The sequence below is a fragment of the Sceloporus occidentalis genome, unplaced genomic scaffold (assembly GCF_023333645.1).
Source record: "Sceloporus occidentalis isolate IW3139 unplaced genomic scaffold, rSceOcc1.0.p SCAF_2, whole genome shotgun sequence".
NCBI classification, from domain to species: domain Eukaryota; kingdom Metazoa; phylum Chordata; class Lepidosauria; order Squamata; family Phrynosomatidae; genus Sceloporus; species Sceloporus occidentalis.
The window spans coordinates 233,770,515-233,783,998 of NW_028316982.1; the positions used below are offsets into that span (position 1 = coordinate 233,770,515).

The 13,484-nt window shown below is 41.8% G+C and overlaps 1 long non-coding RNA gene across 1 annotated transcript in view; it reads left to right on the top strand.

Annotated features, from left to right (window-relative positions):
- Positions 1 to 403: 403 nt before the first annotated feature.
- LOC149319824 (uncharacterized) overlaps positions 404 to 13,484 on the top strand; it is a 168,035-nt gene continuing 154,954 nt past the window's right edge. Inside the window, exon 1 of the long non-coding RNA XR_016279899.1 lies at positions 404 to 537. This is a non-coding gene — a long non-coding RNA (uncharacterized LOC149319824). The remainder of the gene's footprint in view (positions 538 to 13,484) is intronic.

The following is a 13,484-nucleotide window of genomic DNA, read 5'->3' on the forward strand; positions in this document are numbered from 1 at the left end:
ATTAATTACACTGTGTAGAGTGGAAGAAATTTTTATTTGTACAATAAGTACACTCACTTGATTCTTGATTCAGACTCCACCAAATAATACCTATGATACAGAAAGAACTGGGACATTTTCAAAGTGATCAACCAATGGAACCCCCTGCTGATGTGATAAACATTGGAAAACAGAAATAGATTTCTTGTTTACTTAGAGCCAATGGAGAGCTGAGGGCCAGGCTCTTGAAATTCAAAGACTTCTCCCGAGAGCCAATTGATGTTCTGCCAAAGGCCTCCCTGTGCCAGGTACTAGCTTCCTATCCACCAGCTGGAGTCTGACTGCTGTGACTCCCTGGCAGAGTTATCTCCTATTACCAAATTTCAAATGCTGAACTGGAGGGAGTCCCAGTCCATTTGTCTCTAGGGCTTATTGCTGGGAAATACGAATCTCCCCTCCCTCCCTCTCATGGAAGCCAGCATTTTGACTATTCCTTCCCAGGCACCAATGCCATTAATTGTAGCCTAAACTATCCGAATAAGACATCACTTTAGCCAGGTAAGCTGACTGTGGAAAAGGTCAACAGTACTGGAGGTATAACGTGTGGGTAGAACATGGCTTTTTCAGAATTTGCATCAATGATAGCATATTGGTGGGTGCATTCCACTTTGCTGAGTGTTGAGAGGTTTAGGAGACAGGGGTACTTGGAAAAGAGAATGCTGAATGACCTACAGTGTCTTTGTAGTTGGTTAGTTTGTACAGCAAGTATACATACAGGGCAGCAGAGCTTACGGAAGGCACTGCATCCACAAAGTGCCTTCATTTCTTACCAAGCTATGGCAGTGGGGTGTGATAGGGTCTTCAATGTCACAGGTATTCAAGGCAACTTAGCAGCTGCCTCCTATTTCCCAACCATTAATTCCCTTAGAGGAAATGTTAACCAAACATGCTGGACTATTTATTGGCCCTGCATTAGATGTTAGAGATGTCATTCAAATGTACTGACCAGGAATGAGAGGATCACTTTTCAATGATGTGTTCTTATAAATCTGGGATGGCTTGTAAATGATGGGGCTGATGATTCTGGCCTATGCTTACCAAAAGAAATGGTCTGTTGGAAGCCCAGAACAATATAAAAAAGAGAATTCTAAAGGATATAGGAGGATGCAACAGAACTTTGCAATTGGGAATGTTCCTGTTCAGAGAATTCCAGAGAACTTGATCTTCCATTCCCCTTCTTCCTGTTTCCCATTTTCAAAAGTCAGCCAATATTCTGTGGATATTGAAAATGTGCAGTCCTCATTGGGATGTTGTCAGCTGTTTCCCAAATGAGCTGATCTTGTATTCAGACAGTAGCATTTTCACTCCACAAGGAGGGGTGCTCAAAAATTTTATTGGCTATTTGACATACAGAGATTCATCTGTAGGTCTCTTCCCCTCTCCACATGCATATATTTATTTCTTGAAGTACTGTAACAGTGAAGTCCTATATGGGTTTACTCAGAAGTAAGGAAAGTACTTCCAAATAATTATGCAAAGGGGTATTGGACACCTACACATTTCATAACACCAGTTCACACCACAAGCCTCATGAAGGTTGTCTTGTTCAATTCATCACATCTCCTTTCTGGTTCCCAGCTTGCATCACACTACATTCCAAAAACATTCACCAACATTTAAATGGCTAACTACTTATTTTGGCTTTAGACAACATCCCCCTTCCTGCCTTTGTTCCACAATAACTGTAGTTAGAATTGAACTTGTCACCACATCACCATAACCATCAGTTTTGCATTTCTTTTGCTATTCACATAGCCTGTTCATGAAGGTTTAATCCTGGACACTTCACTCCATGCATTTGAAATAGGCTGAAGCTTATGTTATCAACCTCTTTCTTTCCCTCAAGTTAAGTCTCAAGGGTACTATAATACCCCTTTGCTACAACACCATTTTGCATAGTGATTTAGACTAACATGGCTACGTCTTTGAATACTACAGATAAGATGATATAGGATTGGAATCTGGGGCCGGGTACATACCTGTCTCAAAGTCCAGGCTGGAGGTACCCAGTTTCCCTCTGGAGGGACGCCGTGGCAGACAAACCATGCGGCATCCCTCCGGACCAAAAAGAACCAGGAAAAAATTGGTTCTTTTTGGCTCATGGGGATAATGTCATCAGTGTGCTATTGGTGCACTGAGATGCATCCACAATGCAAGCGCAGTGCCTGGAGGTGCAGACATGCTGATGTGCTTGCATCATGCATGCACGCCATGTATGGATGGTGCCACGTAAAGATGGTGCTGTCCATACGTATTAGGGTTCTGGAGCGTGTGCATGCTTCATGCTCCAGAACCCTAAAATTGATCCCAGGCTGCCACAAACCGGCGGCCTGTTCTGAGCCTGACAGTCTTTAAGACTCTAGCCTTCTCTTGTAGTAACTTGCTCATTCTGAGGACCTGATTCTGATCTCATTAGTACTAATTTTATATTAGGAGATTAACCATCCTGAATAAAAATTACATACATTAAATTCAGATTACTTTCACTCCATTCAGTGAAATTGCTGCTTTACATTAGTTTTCCTACTAAGAGGACAGACAGTTCCTATTTGTTTTATAAGAGTGAACATTTCCGTTTCATTTTAGTCATATCTTTAACTCTCATAGGCCTTCTGGATTACAAGCAATCTTGATCCATGCTGAGGTTCATGCAGCTATTTTTTGAAAAATAATTGGCATGTCACTGATCCTTTCAAGTGTCACATGGCTCTAGCAATCTCTCTTGTGGGAAGAGGTGCACAGGCTATTTCCAAAAGCAACTGGAAGTAAGAGATGATAATAATAATAATAATAATAATAATAATAATAATAATAATAGTTTATTTATATTTCCCGCCTCTCCCTACGGATCGAGGCGTGCTTACAATAATAAAAATGGAACACCAATTTCCATATATAAAATACATCTAAAAACCAAGAAAGCACATTAAAATTCATATATCAACATATCATTCACTTACTCAGAGTGGGATGTCCCTTCAGTTTTATAAAAGGTCCATTTTAATCTCTTTTTAAAAAGTTTCTAGAGTAGTAATCAGTTGGATCTCTACCGGTAAAGCATTCCACAGTTTAGGGGCCATGACAGTAAATGCTTTGTGGGAAGTTGACAATAATCTAGTATCTGGATAATCCAAAAGATTCTTCCCGGATGTTCTGAGAGTGCGGGACAGATTATATAGGGAGAGACATTCCCTCAAGTAACTCAGGCCCAAGCCATATAGGGCTTTAAAGGTTATGACAAACGCTTTGTACTGCGCCTGGAACCTGATTGGCAACCAGTGAAGAGATTTTAATACAGGTGTTATATGGTCAGATCTAGGTGTTCTGGTGACCAATCTAGCAGCCGCATTTAGAACCAACTGAAGCTTCCGAACTTGGTACAAAGGTAGCCCCATGTAGCGCGCGTTGCAAAAGAGATGGCAGTAAGAGATGGCACACAAAGCTTGGATAACATTTCTTCAAACATCAGGACCTTATCTGACGTATCCCTCTGAGGTTGTGCCAGTATGTTATCTGCAAGGCTGCTATCATGGTGTCTGGATTTCCTAGTACTGTCTTTTCTCACTTGCTGAGTGTGTGGCTTTCCTTGTTCCAATGTCAAACTTTATATTTAAGAGTCATCCAGATGGGAAAGGTCATGCATAAGAGAACTTTGGCCCAACCTAACTCTACAAAGAAGCCAGTCTACCATTGTGGTCTTGACTCCAGAAACATCCAAATGAAGGCCATCCAACATCAGGCCAGCATTTGGGTTTTCCTTATTTATTTAAATGTAGATCTCATGTGTTTTTCCATCTCACTGAGATTGTGAGAATTTCCACAGCTATTTGGTTTATTTACCGTTATTGGTAGCTATTTACAATGCATGTAATCATTTTACATAAGTTAGTTGTTTATATTCATTTATAGTTTGCCTCACAGGTCTTCTGTTTCTGCAGCCTTAAACACCAGATTCCTTTCCCCTTCTTCTTCTGCCTCTAACCCAGTGATGGCAAGCCTTTTACAGACCGAGTGCCCAAACTGCAACCTCAAACCCACGTATTTATCACAAAGTGCCACATTCCTCTGGCTTTCTAGTAACAAATTCTGGCGAATTCTGTGGTGGGGTGACAGAGCATGTGCCCACAGAAAGGCATTCATGCCATAAGTTCGCCACCACTGCTCTAACCTGTCTCACTGATCTCAGTTCCTGATTCCTAAATTGCTTCCCCAGAATCTTTCCTCCAAAATATAAAAATCCCTTAAAGGAATATTACAACACCACACTCATACTCATGTATGGTATATCCCATTTTTAAAAAGCAAAACATGAACTCAAGACAGGCTACAGTATCTAAACATATTGTTGTGTGTTGGGGTGTACCTCACTGATCTCCTAGGGAGCTCATGTAACCACCTGGCCTCCCACAGTTATTCTAGAGGATGAAGCCATTGGCCCATTATTCTTATTCTCTTATTCTAGAGGATGAAGCCATTGGCCCGTTCTGCACAGGCCTTTGCGCTGCCCCCGTCACGTGCTAGGGGTTGGCTGAAGACCTAGCGTCCATACTGGCCTCACCTCTAGCATGTGACAAGGGCATAAAAATGGCAGCGCCCTATACACACGGGCGCCGCCATTTTTACATGCTGGATGCTTAGCGTCTGCACGTCGCCCTTGCCTTGTGATGTCACAAGTGCGCCATTTGCGCACTCGTGCATTGTAAGCATGGCGCGAAAAGAAGCCGCTTTTTGCGGCTTCTTTTTCTGCCGCCAGGAAGCCTCCCTGTGTCGAGGCTGCAGCTTCCTGGTGGCGGAAATGGAGGCGGTGGCAGACCACTGCTTTCAGGCGGTCTGTAATGAGCCATTGTTGTGCATCTTTGTTCTTGTGGGCCTTCAAGACATTTTTGAATACCATGGGGTTTTGGCAAGATTTGTTCAGAGGAGGTTTGCCTTTCCCTGAGGCTGAGGGAGTGTGACTCACCCAAAAATGGTGCCCGTCAGGTCTGAACGGGAACGGGTGCGCGCCGGGGGAACGGAACGGGGACTGTTGGAGGATGTAATTGTGTGCGATAAACTCCATTTTCTGCTGGACGTGCGTGCACACAAGCGTCCTCCTTCAGTTCCCCAAACATTTAAAAAACAGTGTGCGATAAGGTTCTTAGTTGAAAGCAAACATCCAGATGTTTCTCTGATGTCCTCCACTCTCTACTAGCAACTATATGGCTATGGGGAATGGGGGCATTACAGGAGGAAGGTGAATCCTACAATGGACTGGGGGGTAGACACAGCATAGTTCAACCTGACCAGACCTAAAAGTATCTCCCCTGATGTTTGATTTTAGCTTTTGTGTAGGATAGTGAATATTACTGCTCTGTTTATTTCAACTTCCATGTTTGTTTTTCAAAAATCTAAAATCTATATCTAGCCAATGTAGTATGCATACTTACAGTACTCCAAGTCAAAATTATTATGACCAGCAATTTTCATTTTCCCCCATCTTTTATATTTTTGAATACAATCTTTTACACAAAAGAGTGCTGGTCATAATTTTATTTTTGGTTTGGAATAATCTCAAATATTGTAGAAACATTATAGGCCTTCAATAATATTTTCTTCCAAAAGAATCTGAATGTGGGCAAGTGCTATACCCTTGGAACACCAGGTACAGCAGGAAAAAACTGGGACACACAACTCATGCTGACACATAAAAGGAAGCAGATACAGTCAGGTACAGGCCTAAGGTGTAATGTAGGTGCAAGAGGATCATTACAAAGACTATTACTTTAAAGAACATTCTTTTTATGGACCTTTGGGTTCTCAGCATGCTGCCAAGGAACCCATGAGTAATATCTCTTTTCAAAAGGGAGAGTTTCTCTTTTGGACTGTGGGCTGCAATTAAATTCCAAATCTTACATCTGTACGCACCCAGTATTTTTTGGGCAATGAGACAGAAACCTTGGTGAAAGAAGTGAAGCTCAACATATTAAAGTAAACTTTTAATGAAAACAAAATACATGCACACGTAAAATGAAACAATCAGGTCATTTATGTCTTGCATAAAGAAAACATTTTGAACCTTCTAGATGCCACTTGAAGGCTTCATCCGAAATGCATTGAGGGATGATCTTTTCTTTCACAAGCCTCTACTTTTCTTATGATTTCCATTTTGATGGTCAGATATATAGGTCTATTCCTTTTAACATGCTGGAGGTAGCTGGTGAAGCCAGCTTATTGATTATTCCTTTTACTCTCTGTTTTACTGTTCATGCATCTCTCTAAGAGATTCTAGAAGTGGTTGCTGTTTACTTTCCCTGGTGTAGGCCCATACAACTAGAGTAGGATCAGGTAGAGTAGAATCCCATTCTTTTACCAGCTCAAGCTTTATTGCATTTTACTGCACACTGTTACAACTCAAAAGGCTGTGTTTCTTAAGCACTTCTTCACCGTTTCCCCAATGCCAATGCAGCTTTAAAAACTTCCAGCTAGACAGAGAATGCAGTAGGAAGGGGAGGTGGGTGGATGTGAAAAAAACTGTATAAAAAGGAATATGTACGCACATCTCTGTGTACCATCAGGAAAGACACTCAGAGGATAAAATGTATCTTCTTTGTGAATACCTGAAGAGCATTTATGCACATCCTTGACATTCCAGCCGCAGAACTCTGTCCTCTTGTTTCAGTGGAATTGCTGCCAATAAAACAACACCAATAAAACTACATTATAGTTTTCCTCCAGCATGATACCATCCAGGACCTTTGACAGTTTGATCGTAAAGGTGGAGTCTTTAAAAAAGCAGCTGCGCTCATGAGAAAAATAATTTCAGTTCACATTCAGTTTCCAACTTTAAATTCTTAGGGGAGAGAGAGAGGGAGGGAGAGAGAGCTCTTATGTGCACTGAAACAAAGAGACTGCAGAAAATGCATGAACAAGAAGTAGACCCTCAAGAGAAAAGGAGCTGATGTTCTATATGCTGTTACATTCATCGGTGCACCATAGAAGCGTTCCTTGTTTGTACTTGTGATCAGTATGTATCCTGTGATCAGCATGTCACAAAGCAAGTCCCCTTTTGAACTTAAAAAAATTCCTTTTCTGTTCCATTGCAAAGACACAGCTCAACTAAAAGATGCTACACAACAGTTACAAGGAATATCAGAAGAGAAGAAGTATAGTTCAATTGTAAGATACATGCTTTGCATACAGAAGGTTCTATGTTCAATCTTTAACCTTTTCAGTTCAAAGAATCAGGTGTATAATAATAATAATAATAGTTTTTATTTTTACCCCGCCTTTCCAATTGCATGATCAAGGCGGCTTACAAGACAAAGAATAATAATACTCTCCAGCTGTCATGCTTTGGCAGAAACAGTCCCAGTTGTCACACTTTTTCAGCTGCTTTTAAAATGTCACAGTTTGTCTCACCTTCTCCCACTTTCTCCATTTTGTACTCTGCTTGTTTCAGTTGTTGCAAGTTGAGTTCAAAGTGGAAGAGTATTTTGCACACAATAAACTCAGCAGGGGAGAGGGAAGAAGAGAAATGGAATATTGGCTTTCCCTGTTGATTCAGGCAAAAGCAAATTGCTGTAGCCGCTCCTAACTTGTATGCCCTTTATATCTTGCCATCTTGACCAGACTCTGATGTTGCTTGGCCACACAGGTACCATTTTCATCTGTTAAATGATGGAAGATGTGCAGGTGGATGGTAGACGATACAGTTAAAATCCAATAACTATTGGCAAACAGAATAGGGATGGGATGGAAATTCCTCAGGATTTCCTGACCCCTCGAGAATCAAAAGGTATTCGACTGTAAGTAGGAAACAGTACATATAAGATGTATAAACACAAAGCACAGATAACTTAGGAAGGAGAGTAAGAAAGGTATTATTTTAAGAGAATGGATGAAACATCCATAATTATTTTTTATGTTTTGTTTTGATTTTTTCTGTTAATTTGTTTTTTTTTAGTTGATGTTATATAATAAATAATAATAAATTATTTATTTATATACCGCTTTTCCTATAGATCAAAGTGGTGTACAGCAGATAAAATGGATACAATAAAAGATGAAATAGCATTAAAAACAAATTAACAAACATTAATACGATTTACAATCCAATATCGTTATCTAAAAACATACAATTCAAAAATATTAAAATCAGGGGTATACATACATCGTAGTCAATAGGGGAAAACTTTTATTACAAGGAGTTGGGAGGGTAAGCTTGTAGGAAGAGGTAGGTTTTTAATGCTTTTTTAAAGGCTTCCACTGTTCCACTAAGGCGGATCTCTTCTGGAAGAGCGTTCCAGAGAGAAGGCACTACTGCTGTAAAAGCCCTTTGATGGGTAGTCGCCAATCTCACTTTGGGATGATTGAGTAATAATTTTCCTGTTATTCTGAGTGTGCGAGGTGGATTATGCAGGGAGAGGCGTTCCCTCAAGTAACCCGGGCCCAAGCCATTTAGGGCTTTAAAGGTAATAACCAACACTTTGTACTGGGACCGGAAACGAATTGGCAGCCAGTGAAGAGATTTTAATATGGGTGTTATGTGGTCAGATCTAGCTGTCCCCGTGATCAATCTGGCTGCAGCGTTTTGAATCAATTGAAGCTTCTGAACCTGATACAAAGGTAGCCCCATGTAGAGCGCATTGCAGAAATCCAAACAAGAGGTTACCAGTGCATGTACTACACTTTCTAGGTCCTTACGATCCAGACAGGGACGTAGTTGGCGTATCAGCCAAAACTGGTACCAAGCACTCCTGGCCATCGCATCCACTTGAGATGATGACTGCAGAGATGGATCCAGGTGTACTCCCAAACTACGAACTGTGTCCTTTAGGGGACGTTTAACCCCATCCAGGACCGGATGACAAATTTCCCTGTCTGGGTTCGGAGCACCTATCATGAGTACCTCTGTTTTCTCTGGATTCAGTCTGAATTTGTTTTTCCTCATCCAGCCCATTACTGCCCCCAGGCAGGCATCCAGAGGAGAAATGCCGTCCTTAGTCACTGTATCAGTCGGAGACATGGAGAGATAGAGCTGGGTGTCATCAGTGTACTGATAACACAGCGCTCCATGGCTCCGGATGATCTCTCCCAGCGGCTTCATGTAAATGTTAAATAGCATGGGGGACAGAATGACGCCCTGGGGGACGCCCGATGTGAGCTCTCTTTTTATGTTATGTTACATATATGTTTGTCATGTTTAGAATTAGGATATGTTTTATCAAATTTAAAAAAGGGGGGTGTTTAGGGCATGTTGCAACAAAGGGCATACCAGTGTAGAGAAATTGCCTACCCAGATAAGGAGATCTGGTAAGCTACGTGCTAAATGCACATAACCAGGATAGATCCACCAAGACTGGAATCTGCATGATCCCTTTCCACAGGAGTGTGATAGTGGGTGCTATACCTTGTGTATGGAAGACAGCAGAGATCAAGGAGTACTTCGCTGTGAGAATGACACCTCTTTTGTCAAAGGACATTCACACTGATTGTTCAGCCAGTCTCAATTACATTTGCCTTTCATCTCCCCGTCCTGAAACACTGTCTCAGAACATGTTTTGTCCTATAAATACATCCACAGTTCAATCTTGGTTGAGATGCAGACAGTCTCTGTTGGTTTCTCTCTTGACTTCTCAGTAACACTGGCCACCCTTAGGTTTGCTGGCAATGTACTGTCTGATTTAACTCACAGACCACTTCTCCACAATTGGAGATCCACCCCTGAAATTGATAAAGCATTGCCTTCTGCAATGCTGAAAGTCACTATCTGCTACCACCTTCATATTGTTAGTTCTTGTATGTGTGTGAAATTGTGTGTGTGTGTGACAGTTGCTTCTCTTTTTGCTGTTATTAAAAAAAAAACCCTACATTTGGACATTGCATTAATTATATATAGGCTTACTCCTAGCTTTAAAGTTACCCAAAGCCCTCTTGCTGCTTCCTATTGAGCTAAATCAATTTCTCATTGAAGTCAACTGTGAGTGCCCCCCCCCCCCCCCGGACCCTAGCACTTTGGGTAACACTGGTTCTGGTGCAGAACATGCTGGATGTCATCCTGACTGCTCACACCAGAACTGGGATTTGGGACATATGTTGTCCAAACAGGACCATATCATAATGGGGAGAAACAAGCCTTTTGCCTATGCAGATAAGACCATACTGTGACTGGATATGTGAGTCACCTTAGTATGGAATGAAGAAGAGAAAGTACTTTCTGTGAAGACTTAATTTACTGCTCAATTTTCTATTTGTGTTTGCTTCTTTCAGACCAGCATTTTCCAGAAGATGCACCTGTATATGTTTTCCTTAATGGAAACCTGTCTGCACAAACAGCAGAAGCTACTGCAGTCCTTTCAGAGACTAAACAGCAGGCTTCTCTGGACATTCTCAGCATTTCCAAGTTAAGCAGAGGTTTAATAAAGATTGGAATGCAGCTATTACCAGAAAGCTTGGGTCAACAAAACATTGACTATGTCTTTTTGCACATCTTCCTCAACATGTTTGAAGATAAGGGAGTAGGGTCAAGAAAAGTGTGTCCCTTTGTGCTGTGAAATCAGTGTTCTTATTGCTAGGTATTGTTACAATAGTCATGCAGCATCCAACCTCAGGTGTCATGGTATCCTAGCAGCCCCTTGAGAGCACAAAGAAAAAAGTTGCATTGGGTGAAATGAATGATGGGACAAAGTGACCGAGTTCAATAGAAAACTGGTCTGTTTCCCTAGCAACAGATCCTGAGTATAGCCAACATATTTACTGCATACATTTATATTACTTTATAAGTTTGATAAGCTGCTTTTGAGTCTGCTAGATGCTAACAGAAAAACACAGCAAGAATTCACGAATGCTGATTCACATATGTGTTCTGCTATATGCAGGTGCCTCTAGGAAGTTTGGGATAATACGGAGTCATGGTGCTGGGTGTTATCAGTACGCTGATGACACCCAAATCTATTTCTCCGTGTCTCGTTCGTCGGCCTCGAATTCTGATGGCATCTCTTCTCTCAATGAATGTCTTCAGGCGGTAATGGGCTGGATGAGGAAAAACAGATTGAAACTGAATCCAGACAAGACGGAGGTGCTCATGGTAGCGGCCCCGAAACCAAGAATTGGGTTGCAACCTCCAGTCCTGGATGGGGTCACACTCTCTTCCAGCGACTGTGTTCGCAGTCTGGGGGTGCTCCTTGACTCATCGCTCCTGATGACAAATCAGGTAAATGCGACGGTCAGGAGTGCCTGTTATCAGCTTTGGCTGATACGCCAGCTGCGCCCTTTTCTGGAAGTAAGGGATCTCAAGACGGTTGTGCACGTGCTGGTAACCTCACGCCTTGACTTCTGTAATGCGCTCTACATGGGGCTACCCCTGTGCTTGACTCGGAAATTACAGCTGGTTCAAAACATGGCAGCCAGGCTTGTCTCAGGAACATCTAGGAGAGACCACATTACTCCGGTTTTGAGGTCCCTCCACTGGCTGCCTATCAGCTTCCGGGCCCAGTACAAGGTGTTGGTTATCACCTTTAAAGCCCTAAATGGCTTGGGTCCAAGCTATCTCAGGGACCGCCTCCTCCCGTACAATCCTCCCCGCGCTCTCCGGTCCTCTGGGAGGAACTTACTGCAGCCTCTAAAATCTAGGCTTGCGGCAACCTCCCAGAGGGAGTTCTCTGCTGTCACCCCCAAACTCTGGAACGACCTGCCAGATGAGATCCGTCAGTTGACATCATTAGACAGCTTTAAAAAAGCTGTCAAGACGGATCTCTTCCGGCAGGCCTTTCCAGATTAACCATCCCGGCCCAGGTTCCCTGATTCCCTCATTCCTCCCGTGGCCCCATCTTAGTGATGGTTGAGGATCAACAGAGGGATATCAGGGGTTTTAGTTTTTAATTGTTGTTTTTATGCTTTGATATTGTTTTTTTAATATGTTATACTGTTTAATACTGTCTTAAGGGGGGGAGGGATAAAGTGTTTTTAATTGTTGTATTTTATATTTTACTGTTGTCAACCGCCCGGATTGGTTTCCCATAGGGCGGTGTATAAATAAATATTATTATTATTATTATTATTATTATTTACACAACAGAAAATAATCCTCCCCCCCCCCACCTTTCAGATGGCCCTGCAGAAGCATTACAATGAACATAGTGCAACTGTTGAAAGAGACACAGAGGAGCCATGAGCATGGCAAGCAACAGGGGCTGGCAAGGGACTAGAATGAGATAAAGTCTCTGAAGTAGGCAAGAACAAATCCACAGAGGCTCTTCTAAAACAAGGACACTTTTGTGAACAAAGTGCAGATCTTAAGCAAGATCATGCTGAGTTGTTTGCTCCTTGCTGAAGCTTCTGTAATTCTATCCCCTGCAAATTCATGCAGACTGTCTTTTCCCAGAATTTGAGCCTGTTCAGCATATTGCCTCTTCTTACAAAGTAAGTAGGCTTAGCATCCAGGTTCCATAAAATGAGAGACTCATTGTTCAAGGCAGTATTGGGTCTGCAATGACAGAAGGCCAGATATAAGATGATGTTTACATTCTTACAACTTAAAGAAGATAGGTAGTGAACTGAGAGAATAAAATTGTAGTGTTGCCTTCATATCTAACCAATAGACAGGCAATAGCTATCAGTAGACTTCTGGTTTTGAGAACTTTACGTACTATTAGCAGAAGTACCAGTTGAGCAAAATTTAGAAACCCCCTAGTCTCCATCCTCATCTCCACCGTATTATTTTCTCTTCTTTTTCATCCTGCTTTTTTATCTCTCAGTATTCTTTCTCTCTTTCTGATCATTCAGGTTTTCTTTCTTCATATTCTGGTTTCTCTTTCTCTTATCAAACAGCACAGTTTTCTCTCTCTCTCTCTCTCTCTCTCTGACACACACACACACACACACACAAAGGAGAGAGCAAAGAAAAGTAGCAGGGGAGCTGTCTAGGGAAGGTCTGGGATTTGGCAGCTGAATATGGCTCTACACAGATTTTAATAATCAATAATTAACTAAGATTAATTATTCTATTTAAAAACAAAGGAACTCTAAGAGGCACACATCTCTCAGTTCCCTTACTAGTTTCAGGTGTCTAAGAATGGCCTTGGAGCTATGCTGGAGACAGAGAGATCTAGACACGCATACACTTTTGTTATGATTGCTATCTTTTCGATTGGTAAGGTACATACAACCAGGTAAAAGCACACATTTAGTGAATTTTTACTTAGGCCAACTAGCCACAGTATCTGGCAACAAATTTGGATTTGTTATTGATACTATAAGCTGACATTTTCTCTCTTTATTTGTGGGAAGGAAGTGTAATTGTCTATTTCCTCAGTCCATCTGACTCTACATGCTGGATGTCACCTATCTGTCCAATTACCCCACTCTCCACCTCAGAGAAAGATATTAGATGTGCACCTTTTCTGAAGCATCACATTGGCTACTTTCCTGCAGTGTTACTGGACTGAAGGTGGTTAAAATGGAGAGCC